Source organism: Benincasa hispida, chromosome 3, assembly GCF_027475165.1.
Source record: "Benincasa hispida cultivar pf3 chromosome 3, pf3_genome.v1.1, whole genome shotgun sequence".
Taxonomy (NCBI): domain Eukaryota; kingdom Viridiplantae; phylum Streptophyta; class Magnoliopsida; order Cucurbitales; family Cucurbitaceae; genus Benincasa; species Benincasa hispida.
The window spans coordinates 41687829-41703664 of NC_143480.1; positions in this window are offsets into that span (position 1 = coordinate 41687829).

Below are 15836 nucleotides of genomic sequence, written 5' to 3' on the forward strand. Positions count from 1 at the left end.
TCTTGAAATGAAGGTCTAAAGGCTATTTATAGAGTTTAAACGCCGACAGCTATCATGATTGCTTTATGGCTCACTAATGCTTTTTTCGCGGTATGAGAAATGTCACATCGTCTTATCTTGTTGATACTCTCAAGGTATGCGTCCGAGCTTGATTCAGCTGAAGCATTAACGCGTTCTACCCATCTTGCGATCATCCTTCTATGATGGTTATCACTTCGTGGCCGCAATTTCCAATTGATCACCGCATTCGCTTAATAACCACAACTTCCATGCGATGGACGCATTCGATCACCACAACTTCCATGCAATGGACGCATACGATTACCGCAACTTCCATGCGATGGATGCATACGATCACTGCAACTTCCATGCGATGGACGCATACGATCCAACTTTCAACGCATGCGTTTGTCTTTGCGATTTCCTGGCTTCAGCGTATGCGTTTGTCTTCGTGATCGCCTGGCTTTAGTGTATGCGTTTGATTCCTACGATAGCTACAAAAATACACTTTGGCATGGAGTAACGCATAATATTGGGGTCAGTGAGGATTTAGGTGCTAATTGACGCAAAACTCAATTTTTCGCAAATTCTAAGTATTATCACTGCATTTTCTACTTATTAGCCCTCATGATTCTAAATAAAAGGCTTATAATAACTGGCATTTCTACCAGTTATCAACGAGCATCTGTGAAGGGTCATTGTACCCATGATTGGTTATATCCGATGGACACAAAAATATATCTGTGGTAAGGAGAGTTCAATTATTGGTCTTTAGTGGAATGTCTGACAGTTAACGGATGGTGGATCTCGTGGCTAAAGAGTTTAGTCAGCTATTCACGTACCGTTGGAGCTTCGAGCCACAAGTTCATTAGGTCCCCTGGGTAGCTTGGATAAAGTCGAGAATCAGTGTTTGGGTCAGTTTGAAATGTTCAAATTGACAAGAGGGAGTTTGATTATATATGATATAATTGGACTGGTTAATTATATATGATATAATTGACTAAATGTATGAGATACATTATTTTGGAGGAAATTAGATATAAATATGATTTATATCAAGTAGAGGAGAAATTATTATAGTAGATATGTGATATCAAACTATAGGGTAAGAATATAATATAATTATATTCATTAATTATTAAATTGGTTAATTATATGATAATTGGCCGAAAACCTTTCCTTGGACGTGTGTTAGTGGGAGAATCCGAAGCTGGTTATTGTAACCGAAGAATAAAATGAAAATTTGTTTCATTTTGCAAAGGTCCGAAAATTGGCCATCAGTGTGGAAACGTAAATGATTGCATAGTCGAGAGCCTATACGATAGAGTTTTATCGTCTAAACGACTGCACACCTCGCACCTAGACGATCGCACGCCTGTCCCTAAATGATAACATCGCATGTCGAGTTTTCTAAATGATTGTCTACCTTTTACTAAACGATCGCTTAGTAAAACCTACACGATCGTGTAGCTTCTTCTAAACGACAAACACATAGCTATACGATAGCTTCTTTTCTCTCCCACTTGCTTATCGTCTACAATATTTGTTCTTTCTCCAACCTCTACCAAATTCACCAAAGACCACACTTCGGATTCTCAATCCGAGAATACCAAGGACTCCATTTGGTGGTGTCGTCCTCGCTGCTGTTCACTTGTTCGTTATTGTTCGTGTTGCTGTCGTTCGTGTAGACGATCGTGCTGCTACAACCGACTAGTTTGTTGGGCGATAGAGTGCGCGTAGAGCCGCTACGTCAGAGTTCAAAGCTTGAAGAGGGTCTTCAACTGGTATGAGAACTCTGTCTTTTGTATTTTATTGTTCAAAGCATGTCGTTAATTAGTGTAAATTGCATAACTATTTGATAGATTGTGTATGTTGCATTTCAGTCACAATGAAATCGGAAAGATCCGAACTCGCTCATGGATGCTCTTCGTAAAGAGATCCTTCAATTGGTATCAGAACCAGGTTCTGATATTCCAATTTCATTGTTGCAACGAATTACATATACATTCTTGGTGGGTGCATATCTACTTTGTTTAATCGTTAAATTGTTGTGGATGTGCGAATTAATGGATGTTTTCGTGGATGTTAACCTCGGTTTGATTTAATTTTTTTACATTTATGGTTGTTTGTAAAGGCCCCTGCATTTTTGGGCATTAATAATCATTATCGAGTCTGCAATTCAAAGTCTATTTGAGTCTTGAGTCATTCGTGAAGAAGATCGGAGCAAGGGTTGCAGTTCTTCGAGGAAGGAGACGATCAAGGGTTAATCGCCTCGTGTAGACGATGAGGTAAGCGATCACTGAGTATCGAGTCGTGTAGACGATGGGATACTCACGTATCGTTTAACGCGTGCACGCTAGATGATCGTTTAGCTCAGCAAACTTCATCGCTTAGTAACTGACTAAACGATTGCTTAATAACGCAAGGTAAATCGTTTACCTGTCGCCGCGTCAAGCGACCACCTAGACGATCAGGCTTCGCAGCCTCGTTTTCGTCTAAGCAATCATTTAGTCTTTGCACCTATTGTCTAGTGCACGCTGGGCGATCGTCTACCTTCGGCATTTACTACATGATGGAGTCCTCCTGGCAGTTTAAGACCCGGTTCGCTTGATGAAAAATGTAATAGATAGAGTTATTTCATTCCAATTTTTTGTAAAGGCTCATCCTGGTACATTAATCCTTAATTTATTACATGCGATGTATGTTTTTTATATGTCATATGGTATGCACATAAAGTAAATCTCACCTTAAGTTATGCATTGGTCATGCATCATCTCTTTATTGTAAATATTATAATTTAGAGAAGCATGATTTAATTATGTTAGAGCATGCTCATGCATCATATAATATAAAAGTTATATTTATGCATGCATAAAAAGCATTAACATGCATCATCTTTATATTATAAGTGTTATAGTAGAAGGTTGAATGATAGCATGTTTGCTTGGTTATTATGCGTTATATAAAAGTTATATATAGTAATGACCGGACATTGCATGAAGCATGACACATAGGTTACTTTATAAATGTTATAAACACCTTGTTGTGCGCAATGGTTTTTTAGTTATTTCTTTTTAAAAGTTAAAGAGAAATTAGAACTAAAAGAAATATAAAAGACATGCATGCTCACTTAGGTTTAATTCATGGTTTTAAAATGTTTAAAACTTGGATCACATAGACCTAAGATCAAGGTTCTAATATGATTAGCAACCCTAAGGCTTTAATCTTTTAATTAGTTTAATAGGATTAAATTGGCTAATAAAAGGTTAAAGTGTAGCAAATCTATCTATAAAGGACCTTTTGTCTTGGTTCTGTCTAGGCTGAGATATTTAAGTTGATGGAAATGTAACACCCCTACCTGGAACTTACCTGGAAAGGTGAATTACATAGATTTGATGCATGCATGCAAGTTAAGGACAGTGCTTGTTCATATTTCATAGACAAACGTTATTTATGAGCGGGAATTTAAGAAAACGACTTAGACTAAAATCAGTAACCGGATTGTCTAGGTTAATGAACCCCTAGGTAGAACATTTAGTGGGAGGTACTTGGGGCATGAGATACTTCACTCAAACCTTTCACGATTCTCCTAAAAGTCCACACCGTGAGATCTATCCTTGGCCTCGAGGCACTTTTGGCGTGTCCCCTTAACAGATGGTGTTTAGGTAGGTCAATATCAAGGTGGATAGAGAGAGTGTTCATAGTAAGTGGGAGCGAGAAGTGTGACAACATATACCTCGGTCTCCCTCGTTGGGTTGAATAAAGTTACTGTGCATCGTCTCGAGGCACCCTGGGAGTGTCCCCCTAAAGGATGGCAGTTTTGTGCGTTTATTTATTTGATCTCCTATAAGAGGATAAGGTAACTTAGTCTCTTGTCCTAATGTGCTTCTTTCCTATGGTGGGCTCATTAGGGCGGGACTCTAGCACCGAAAGCGAGGGGTCACACTTACACAGAATTGTTAAAGGTTAACAATTTTGGACCGAAAATGGTGGTTGTTAGTTAGGTTCAGTTCCAAGAGTTGATTATGGCTAATGGTTGAGAATGTCTCATCCCAGTGAAGGGGGATCTGATCACCCCACTGGTGACGTTTGTCCTGCCTTACTAGTGTTGGGTTTTATGTCCTAAAAACTCACAATTTGTAAAATAATAAACATTTTTCTATTGTCAATATACTTGTTATTGATCTCATAAATTGTATGAAAGTCTAAATCCAATAAACTAAGACCCATGACTATTGTATGAGTACTTGAACTTTATGTGGAGACATAAGAGTGGATCAAGTTCGAGTAAATAGTCAAAATGATCTATGGTACATGAATGAAGTTGGGTACCTTATTCTGGTAACACCATTGGATACGACCTACTCTGTAGTTGTTACAAAGAGTTGTAAAGTGCTACATACGATGTGATCCTAATTCGTACATGTTATGATATGAAGAGTGGGAGCATCCTATACAATGAGTTTGCATAAGATCAGGACCAAGAAATAAGCCACTCATACTTTATAACGATGTTTACTGTTTAAGACTGATTATTTCACCTAGATGATCTAGGTAACTCGATCTTAATCCTGAGCTAACTGTGAACTCCTGTTTATTCGGGATTGCCCTTAGATTTGCATAGTTGAGGGTTGGCTCAACAATGCTGGCTCAAAAAGATTCTCATTTCAGGGGTAAGACCGGATAGATAGCTGGGTTCATACGTTGCAAGACAGAGTTCACGCCTACCCGATTTAGGGATAGGAGAAAGATTGTTCTCTCAAGTACTGAACCCAGTTCTTGAATAAGGGGCCTCACCCGTGAAGGCTCGACTTGCTGATTATGGTTAAATCATATGGATATAATATATCTACAGTGAGGGGAGTGCAACTATGGGCTTTAGTGGAGTGACCCATAAGTTAACGAATGGAGATTAATTCGGTCTAATGAGTTTAGCCAATTAATCTTGAATCGTTGGAGCCCATGATCTATAGGTCCGCAAGGTCCCCCTACTAGCTCGTAACAAACTAGCTCTAGAATAACATATAAGTTAAATTGAAACGTTCAAATTAGAATTAAGAGAATTAGTAATTATATGTTTAATTTTAGAATTAAACGAAATAAAAGAATTTATATATTATGATTTAAATATATAAAGATGGATATGTGTTAAAATTAATTTAATGTTTGATATTAAATTAATTAAGTTTTATTTAATAATTAATGTATGAAATTAATTAAAATTTTCATTTTAAAAATCAAAATAGATTTAATAAAATCAAAATTTTGATTTTTTGAAATAAAATTGAAAAGGAAAAGAAAACAAAACACTTGAATGGAAAATGAAGATTTTCCATTATCCATCTTTTGAAGTAGCTCACACATGAAGCATTATCCTTGGCTTTGTCTTCTCCAAGCATGAGCTGCAACTCATGCAACTCTTTTCTTTGCATGTTGATCTGCAATATAATGAAAAGATTGGAGTGAAAATCGGGCATGCAATCTATAGAGATTTTGAGAGAAAAATTGGTTTGAAGAAAGAGTTCTTCAGCTGATTTTCTGCAGTGAGTATTTATCCTTCTACCCTTGATTCAAGCTTGTTTTGAGTCCCACAACTCAATCTAGGACACCAAGAGAATAGTGGGGAAGATCTTGAGGTGGTCTACAAAAAGATTTGGAGAAGATAGCAGCTGGTGAAGGAGCTTTGAATAAGTTCTACAAGAGGTATGTCTTGAAACTCACTTGTTTCTGCAAAAGCATGCTTTATATTTTGCCAAAATTAGTGAATTTGAGTACTTAAATGATCCTTGTGCTTCCGCTAATGTTGATACATTCCTACAACTAGGGCATCATTGCAAAATAGAAGTCTTTTACTTAGGGTACTTGAAACTGTTTTGCAAAACTGATTAGTTAAAAGTGGTTTAGCAAAATCTAATTAAGTTTTGTTCGTATTTTCAGCAACATCTTTTTCAAAATGGCAATGGCCACATTAGCTTTACTAAGCACTGAAAAATTAATTGGCGACAATTTCTTGACATGGAAACATATGATCACGATGATCCTAATCATCGAGGATCTCATGTTCGCTCTTACGAAGGCCTGTCCTCCTATTCCAGCTCCCAATGCCGCTCGAAATGTTCGGGAGGCATACGAGCGATGGACACGGACGAATGAGAAAGCCCGAGCCCACATCTTGGCAAGTCTTAGTCTTGGACAAGAAACATGAGCTTATGGTCTCAATGCGTGAGATCATGGAGTCCCTGTGGGGGATGTTTGGACAACTATCTGAACAACTTATGCATGAGGCTCTTAAATATATATTCAACTCCAAAATGGAAGAAGGCACATCTGTTCATGAACATGTGCTTAACATGATGGTTCACTTTAATGTGGTGGAGTTGAAAGGTCTACCGTCGATGAGGGTAGCTAAGTTAACATAATCCTGCATTCATTGCCAGAGAGCTTCCTGCACTTTGTTAGCAATGTGATTTTTAACAAAGTGAAATATAATCATACAACTCTCCTCAATGAGTTGTAGACCTACCAATCTTTACTGAAAAGTAAGGAGAGGAAGAAGGGTGAGGCAAATATTGCTTCATCCTCTAGAACGTTCCATATGAAGGATCTCTTACCGAAGAGTTCCATGAGCGCGTCCGGATCGCTCCGATCTCATCATGATCGAAATACAACATTATACATTCAAAACATACAGTTATGCAAACAACAAGTAATTATTGGCATGCTAAGCACGAGATAAATAACAAGGGAGAGAGTTCCATACCAGTTGAAGATAGTCTTCGACACTTTAGAACTCAACGCAGCGGAACCCTCCACGCGATCTACCAACGCCCAGCGGAAGCGTCGACTGCAGCAGCACGAACAACCGCGAACACGAACGCCGTGGGGATGACACCACCACTAAAGAGCCCCGGGTATTCTTAGAGTGAGAACCCAAAGCGTGGTCTTTGGTGAATTTGGTAGAGGAAAGAGGAAGCACGGATCGTGTAGGCGATAAGCAAGTGGGAGGGAAAAAGACGTTATTGCATAGCAGAATGCTTGTCGTTTAAGAGAGGCTACACGATCGTGTAGGATTTACTGAACGATCGTTTAGTAAAATCGGCACACTATACGATCGTTTAGAAAAGCTATCCGATCATGTAGGAAATAGCATGCGATCATTTAGAATATTAATAAATATAATCATATTATATGTTTATCCTATAGTTTGATATCATATATCTACTATAGTATTTTCTCCTCTACTTGATATAAATCATATTTATATCTAATTTCCTCCAAAATAATGTATCTCATACATTTAGCCAATTATATCATATATAATTAACCAGTCCAATTATATCATATATAATCGAACTTCCTCTTGTCAATTTGAACATTTCAAACTAACCTAAACACTAGTTCTTGACTTTATCCAAGCTACCTAGGGGACCTAGACCTGTGGCTTAAAGCTCCAACGGTCTATGAATAACTGACTAAACCTTTAGCCACGAGATCCACCATCCGTTAACTGTCAGGCATTCCACTAAAGACCAACAGCTGAACTCTTCTTACCACAAATATATTTCTGTGTCCATCAAATATAATCAATCATGAGTACGATGACCTTTCACAGATACTCGTAAGTACAACTAGGCCAAATTACCATTTTCCCCTGTAGTTACATTTCACTTCTTAAGTACCACTGATTCCTCTAATGAACAATACAACATAGTCCAACTACGTATGAACATCTATCGGGCCAAGAGAAGGTATGTGGCGCCATATCGTTCAAGCCTCGGAATCAGCCCTTAAGGGAGCTATCTATCCACTTACCCCTGCTTCGGGGAAGGAGTGAATTCCATCTTATGTAGCTGAGTTCCCAGCTCCCAAATCAGACAAATCCTCAAAATGGTAGGTTTGAATCGGCGACCTGGCCACTCACACCCATACAAATCGAAGGACCGCCCTCAATGGTAGGAGTTCCCAACTCACTCAGGATTGAGGTCATGTTACCTATGGTCATCCTAGTGAAGTGAAGTCTCTGTCATGAACAGTGTTATATAACAAGACGTTAACACTTCGTGGTCAGGTCTTATATAAACTCTTTATATAGGATGCCCCCACTCGCATGTCCCCAACACGAATGATCAGGATCAGACCATCTGTGACAAGTTACAACACTTGTGATCATTCCACAAAGTGTGCCGCATCCATAGCGTTACCAAGATAAGGTTTCCCTCCTATATCCATATACTACAGACCATTTTGGTTATCACTCAAGACATGATCCACTTGTATGTCACCACATACATGCTTGAGACACATACAAATAACCAGGGATTTTATGTTTATTAGTTTGTGGTAAAGCAAATAAAACAAGTAACTGAGCAAAATACAAGATGTGAAGTAAATATCATATATTAACAACACAAACGTTTTTACAAACTATAGGACACGAGACTTTAGGGCATCAACCCCAACACCATAGAGGTTTGACCTCAGGAACGAAGTCTGCACCTTCTACTTCTAACTTTGTAAAGGGGAAGAAGAAGAAGGGTGGTATGGGAAAAGGGAAGTCGCCTAGTAACCCACCGCTTGTCGCCCCAAAGAGGCATCCACCGGTTGAAAAAGAAAAGTGTTTCTACTGCAATCAAGATGGGCACTGGAAGAGGAACTGTCCTCGCTATCTCAAAGAAAAGAAAGCAACCAAGGCTAAGGCCAAGGCCGATAAAGGTAAATATGATTTACTAGTTCTTGAGACTTGTTTAGTGGAGAATGATGATTCTGCCTGGATAATTGATTCAGGCGCCACTGACCATGTTTGTTCTTCTTTTTAGGGGATTAGATTCTGGCGATAGCTGGAGGCTGGTGAGATGACGATGCGAGTAGGCATCAGACACGTCGTCTCAGCTGTGGCAGTGGGAGGACTCCAGTTAACTTTACAGAATAGGTTTCTAGTTTTGAATGATGTATATATTGTTCCCGAACTTAAGAGGAACCTCATTTCTGTAAATTGTTTATTACAATGTAAATACACTATTTTTTTTAATGTGGATAAAACATTTATTCATAAAGATGGTGTTTTTATTTGTATTGAAAATCTGGAATCTAATTTGTATGTGCTAAGGCCATTAGCCATTAATTCCCTCCATAACACAGATTGTTTAAAACTGTCGTAACTCAAATAAAACGTCGACAATTTTCTCCAAAAGAAAATGTCCATCTTTGGCATCTACGTTTAGGGCACATCAATCTTAATAGGATTGAGAGATTGGTGAAGAATGGACTTCTAAGTGAGTTAGAAGAAAATGCTTTACCAGTATGCGAGTCTTGCCTTGAGGGTAAAATGACTAAACGACCTTTTACTGGAAAAGGTTATAGAGTCAAGAAGTCTCTTGAGTTAGTACATTTTGACCTTTGTGGTCCTATGAATGTGCAAGCCTGAGGTGGTTATGAGTATTTTATTAGTTTTATTGATGATTACTCCAGGTACGGGTATGTTTATCTTATGCAACGGAAGTCTGAATCATTTGAAAAGTTCAAAGAGTTCAAGTTGAAGTTGAAAATGCATTGGATAGACGGATTAAAAAACTTCGATCGGATCGAGGTGAAGAGTTTTTGGACTCGGGATTCCAGGACTATTTGATAGAACATGGAATCGTTTCCCAACTCTCAGTGCCAGGTACACCTCAGCAAAATGGTGTAGCAGAGAGGAGAAATAGGACCTTGTTGGACATGGTTCACTCAATGATGAGTTACGCTTCCTTACCGGACTCGTTTTGGGGTTTCGTAGTGGAGATTGCGGTATATATACTCAACTGTGTTTCCTTTAAGAGTGTTGCAAGAACACCTATGGAGTTATGGAACGGGCGTAAAGTTAGTTTACGTCACTTTCGCACTTGGGGTTGCCCAGCACATGTGCTTGAGGCTAATCCCAAGAAGTTGGAACCACAGTCGAGGTTATGTCTCTTTGTAGGCTACCCCAAAGGTACACGAGGGGGTTATTTTTATGATCCGACGGAAAATAGGGTGTTTGTTTCAACGAACGCTACTTTCCTGGAGGAGGATCATATAAGGGAGCACAGTCCACGAAGTAAAATCGTGTTGCGTGAGCTTTCCAGTAAAACTACTGAAACTTCAACAAGAGTTTTTGAAGAGTTTGCTACATCAGCAAGAGTTGTTGATATAAGTTCATTCAGTAGGTCGATTCCACCTCAAGAGTTGAGGGAACCTCAACGTAATGGGAGGGTTGTGAACTCACCCGTTCGCTATCTGGGTTTCACGAAAATCCTTGCTATGGTAGCAGATGGTGACGTTGAGGATCCATTATCTGATTAGAAGGCAATGGAGGATGTAGACCGGGATTAATGGGTCAAGGCTATGGATTTTGAGATGAAGTCGATGTACTTCAACTCAATATGGGATCTTGTAGATCAGCCTGATGGGGTAAGACTTATAAGTTATAAATGGATCTACAAACGCAAACGGGGTGTTGATGGGAAGGTACAAACCTTCGAGGCTTGACTTGTGGCAAAGGGTTATACCCAGGTAGAGGGAGTCGACTATGAGAAGACTTTCTCGCCTATTTCCATGTTAATGTCAATCCGCATCATTTTTTCAATTACAACTTATTATAATTATGAGATCTGGCAAATGGATGTCAAGACGGCCTTTCTGAATGGCAATCTTGAGGAGACCATTTATATGGTGCAACCCGAGGGATTCATAGCCCAAGGTCAAGTGCAAAAGTTTGCAAGCTGAATCGGTCCATTTATGGGCTGAAACAGGCATCTCGATCTTGGAATATACGGTTTGATACTGCAATCAAGTCGTATGGCTTTGACCAAAATGTTGATGAACCTTGTATCTACAAGAGTATCATCAATGCTTCAATAGTCTTCTTAGTGTTGTACGTAGACGATATACTACTCATTGGGAATGATGTAGGTCTTTTGATTGCAGTTAAGAACTGGCTAGCGACCTAATTCCAAATAGAAGATTTGGGAGAGACTCAGTTTGTTCTAGTTATACAGATCTTTCGGGATCGTAAGAAAAAAATGCTAACATTGTCTCAAGCATCGTATATTGACAAGATGTTGCTCAAGTACTCGATGTAGGACTCCAAGAGGGGCCTACTTCCATTTAAGCATGGAGTCGCTTTGTCTAAGAACATGTGTCCTAAGACGCCTCAAGAGGTTGAGGAGATGAGATGGGTCCCATATGTGTCTACCGTAGGCAGTTTGATGTACGCAATGCTTTGTACTCGTCCAGACATCTGCTACGCTGTGGGCATAGTCAGTAGGTATCAGTCTAACCCAGGGCAGGGTCACTGGACTGTAGTGAAGAACATCCTCAAGTATCTTCAGAGAATAGGGACTACATACTCGTGTATGGTTCTAGGGATTTGATCCTTACTGGATATATGGATTTTGACTTTCAAACTGATAAAGACTCTCGCAAGTCCACATCAGGGTCAGTCTTTACTCTTAACAGAGGAGCTGTAGTGTGGCGAAGCACTAAGCAGGGGTGCATCGCCGACTCCACTATGGAGGCGGAGTATGTAGCGACTTACGAAGCTGCTAAGGAGGTTGTCTGGCCTAGGAATTTCTTGACAGAACTGGAAGTTGTTCCAGATATGTCTAGGCTCATTACCCTATATTGTGATAATAGTGGGATAGTGGCAAACTCCAAGGAGCCTCGGAGTCGCAAGCGCGACAAACACATAAAGCAGAAGTATCATCTGATCTGCGAGATAGTGCATCGAGAGGACGTGATCGTCACGAAGATCACTTCGGAGCACAATGTTGCTAACTCGTTTACAAAGGCTCTCATGGCTACAGTGTTTGAGGGTCACCTACGAAGCATAGGTCTATAAGATCGCCCGTGGCTGGACTAGAGCAAGTGGGAGATTTTCTTGTATTGGGCTTTTATGCCCTAGTTTATTGTTTTGTACCAGTTTAATGTACACCTCACTTCGTTTTAGGACAAGTGGGAGATTGTTGGGGTTAATGCCCTAAAGTCTCATGTCCTGTAATTTGTAAACAGTTTGTACGAACGCTTGTGTTGTATAATATATGATATTTACTTCACATCTTGTTTTTGCTTTACCACAAACCAATAAACATAAAATCCCCGGTTATTTGTATGAAATTTAAGCATGTATGTGGTGACATACAAGTGGATCATGTCTTGAGTGATAACTAAAATAATCTGTAGTATATAGATATAGGAGGGAAACCTTATCCTTGTAACATTATGGATGCGACCCGTTTTGTGGAATGATCACAAGTGTTGTGACTTGTCACAGATGGTCTGATCCTAATCATTCATGTAAGGGACATGCGAGTGGGGCGTCCTATATAAAGAGTTTGTATAATGACCACGAAGTGTTAATGTCTCGTTATATAACATCGTTCATGACTTCACTTCACTTCACTAAGATGACCATAGGTAACATGACCTCAATCCTGAGTGAGTTAGGAACTCCTACCATTGAGGGCGGTCCTTTGATTTGTATGGGTGCGAGTGGTCAGGTCCCCGATTCAAACCTACCATTTTGGGGATTGGTCTGATTTGGGAGCTGGGAACTCAGCTACACAAAATGGAATTCACTCCTTCCCTGAAGCAGGGGCAAGTAGATAGATAGCTCTCTTAAGGGCTGATTTCGGGGCTTGAACGATGTAACACCACACATAGAGGTGTTCACACATAGTTGGACTATGTTGTATTGTTCATTAGAGGAATTACTGGTACTTAAGGAGTGAGATGTAACTACAGGAGCAAAACTCTAAATTGGTCTGACTGTACTTACGAGCATCTGTGAAGGGTCATCATACTCATGATTGGTTATATCCAATGGACACATAAATATATTTGTGGTAAGAAGAGTTCAGTTGTTGGTCTTTAGTGGAATGCCTGACAATTAATGGATGGTTGATCTCGTGGCTAAAGAATTTAGTCAGCTATTCATGTACCGTTGGATCTTAGAGCCACAGGTCTATTAGGTCCCTTGGGTAAATTGGATAAAGTCAATAATCAGTGTTTGGGTTAGTTTGAAATGTCTAAATTGACAAGAGGGAGTTCGATTATATATGATATAATTTATCCAATCTATGATATAATTGACTAAATGTATGAGATACATTATTTTGGAGGAAATTATATATAAATATGATTTGTATCAAGTAAAGGAGAAATTACTATAGTAGATATGTGATATCAAACTATAGGGTAAAAATATAATATGATTATATTCATTAATTATTAAATTGGTTAATTATATGATAATTGGCCAAAAACCTCTCCTTGGACATGCATTAGTGGGAGAATCCAAAGTTGGTTATTGTAACCGAAAAATAAAATGAAAACTTGTTTCATTTTGCAAAGGTTCGAAAATTGGCCATCGGTGTGGAAACGTAAACGATCACATAGTCCAGAGCCTATATGATAGAGTTTTATCGTCTAAACGATCGCACACCTCGTGCCTAAACGATTGCACGCCCGTCCCTAAACGATCGCTGAGTTTTCTTAAATGATGCATCGCGTGCCGAGTTTTCTAAATGATCATCTACCTTTTACTAAACGATTGCTTAGTAAAACCTACACGATTGTGTAGCTTCTTCTAAATGATAAGCACATAGCTATACAATAGCTCCTTTTTTCTCCCACTTGCTTATCGTCTACACGATTTGTTCTTTCTTCAACCTCTACCAAATTCACTAAATACCACACTTTGGATTCTCACTCCGAGAATACCAAGGGCTCCATTTGGTGGTGTCTTCCCTACTGCTGTTCACTTGTTCGTGATTGTTCGTGTTGCTTCCGTTCGTGTAGACGATCATGCTGCTGCAGCCGACTAGTTTGTTGGGCAATAGAGTTCGCGTAGAGGTCTTCCGCTGCATTAGAGTTCAAAGCTTGAAGAGGGTCTTCAACTGGTATGAGAACTCTGTCTTTTGTATTTTATTGTTCAAAGCATGTCGTTAATTAGTGTAGATTGCATAACTGTTTGATAGAATGTATATGTTGTATTTCGGTCACAATGAAATCAGAAAGATCCAAACGCGTTCATGGATGCTCTTCGTAAGGAGATCCTTTAAAAACATCGTCATTCTAAATCGTACAAAGTTCTTAGGGAGAAAATTAAAGAAGTTCGCAAAGATTTAGCGAACTTAACTACCATGGTTCGTCGGATGTGTGATATCTTTATTGTCTAACATCATCTGATGGGCCAACAACTGAATGAAATAAAGTTGCTAGTCTAGCATCTATATGGGGTATGTATGTATATAATCATAAACGATTGCTTGGAAAATTCTAAATGATCGTTTGTATAATCATGAACGATCATTTAGATAATCTTAAACAATCGTTCAAGATTCTCCAAACAATCATGCAGGATAATCCAAACGATTGTTTAGAAACTTAAATGATCGTGTATATATTTCTAAACGATCGTTTAGAAAATCTTAAACGATCATGTGGATATTTCTAAACGATCGTGTAGAAAATCTTAAACGATTGTTTATATAATCATGTATGATCGCTTATTTACTTATATTTTGTGTGATTTATACAGGATAACAATGAAGGGACTCATGATGGTGATGATGATGATGGTCATAATGAAGAGACTCATGATGGTGGTAATAATAATAATAATGAAAGAACTCCCCATGATGAGCAATCCAAATTTATCAGTGATCAATGCGTGGTTGTTGAACACAAGACGACAGAAGCAACAGTCAATCAAAGAATTGAACTCTCCATACAATCAATCAATCTTAGGAGTCACTTCAATTTAGATCCAACTAATGTTATGGAGAGTCCAACTGAAAAGGAAGCCATTGAAATCAAGGTAAGGTCGTTGTATGAATTAATTATCTTAACATTGAAATCAAGGTAAGGCCATTATTATCTTTCTGATTTACTATTTACATGTAGGTGAAAAATGACCTCCCCGAGCGTCGAAAAAGGAAGAAACCAACCAAGTTTTCACCTGAAGATGTAAAAAGGGGAAAAAAGTCACATACGGTAACAAAGAGGGAGAAACTCAACCACCTTTAAATGATCCTCATCCTTTAAATGATCATCAACTATCTCTTTCAAGTGATCCTCAACCGCATTCAAGTGATCCGTACCCTCAATCATCTTCAAAATCTTACCAAGAGGCTCAACCACATGTAATTGAGTCTCAGTCACAAGCACTTGCACATTGTTATTAACAACATACCTTTATATTTCTCATATAGATGTGTCCCATCAACGACGATTACTGGGCGAATGCAATTCAAGAAACCCCTATTACACAGACCAAGGGCCATGAAGACATACTTAAAGTAATGTCCATTCTTTACTTCAACCTCAAAGATCGTACTTGGATTTGTAAGCTTAAGTGCCTCGTCATATGCCCTAACAATAGTATATAATCCTTTTGACGACCTTTGTGCAAACACCAATCCAGACTCTCTAGCGCGATAAGTCTGTCCGTAACTTATATTCACTCCAAAATCTCGTTGGACATCCTTAATGATATCCTTTGGGCGGTATGTTCGACCAACTTGTTCGTATTTGGACTTGATTAAGTATCCAATAACTCAACTTTTTGCTTGTTGATGACTACCCATTCTTATTTCAAGAGAACATGTATGTTCACTTGGATATTTCGTCACTTTGAAGGAATCACTTTCTTTCAATCTTTTTGCATGGACCCTCCACTTGCATTCCTCTACTGAACACCGTACAATTAGCAAGCTCTTAGTTGACTTCTTTACACGGTAGTAGAAGTTATTTTTTATTGCAAGTATTGACAATTTAACTCATAAGTCATATTTCGAAAATAAAATCTAGCCGACCTTTTT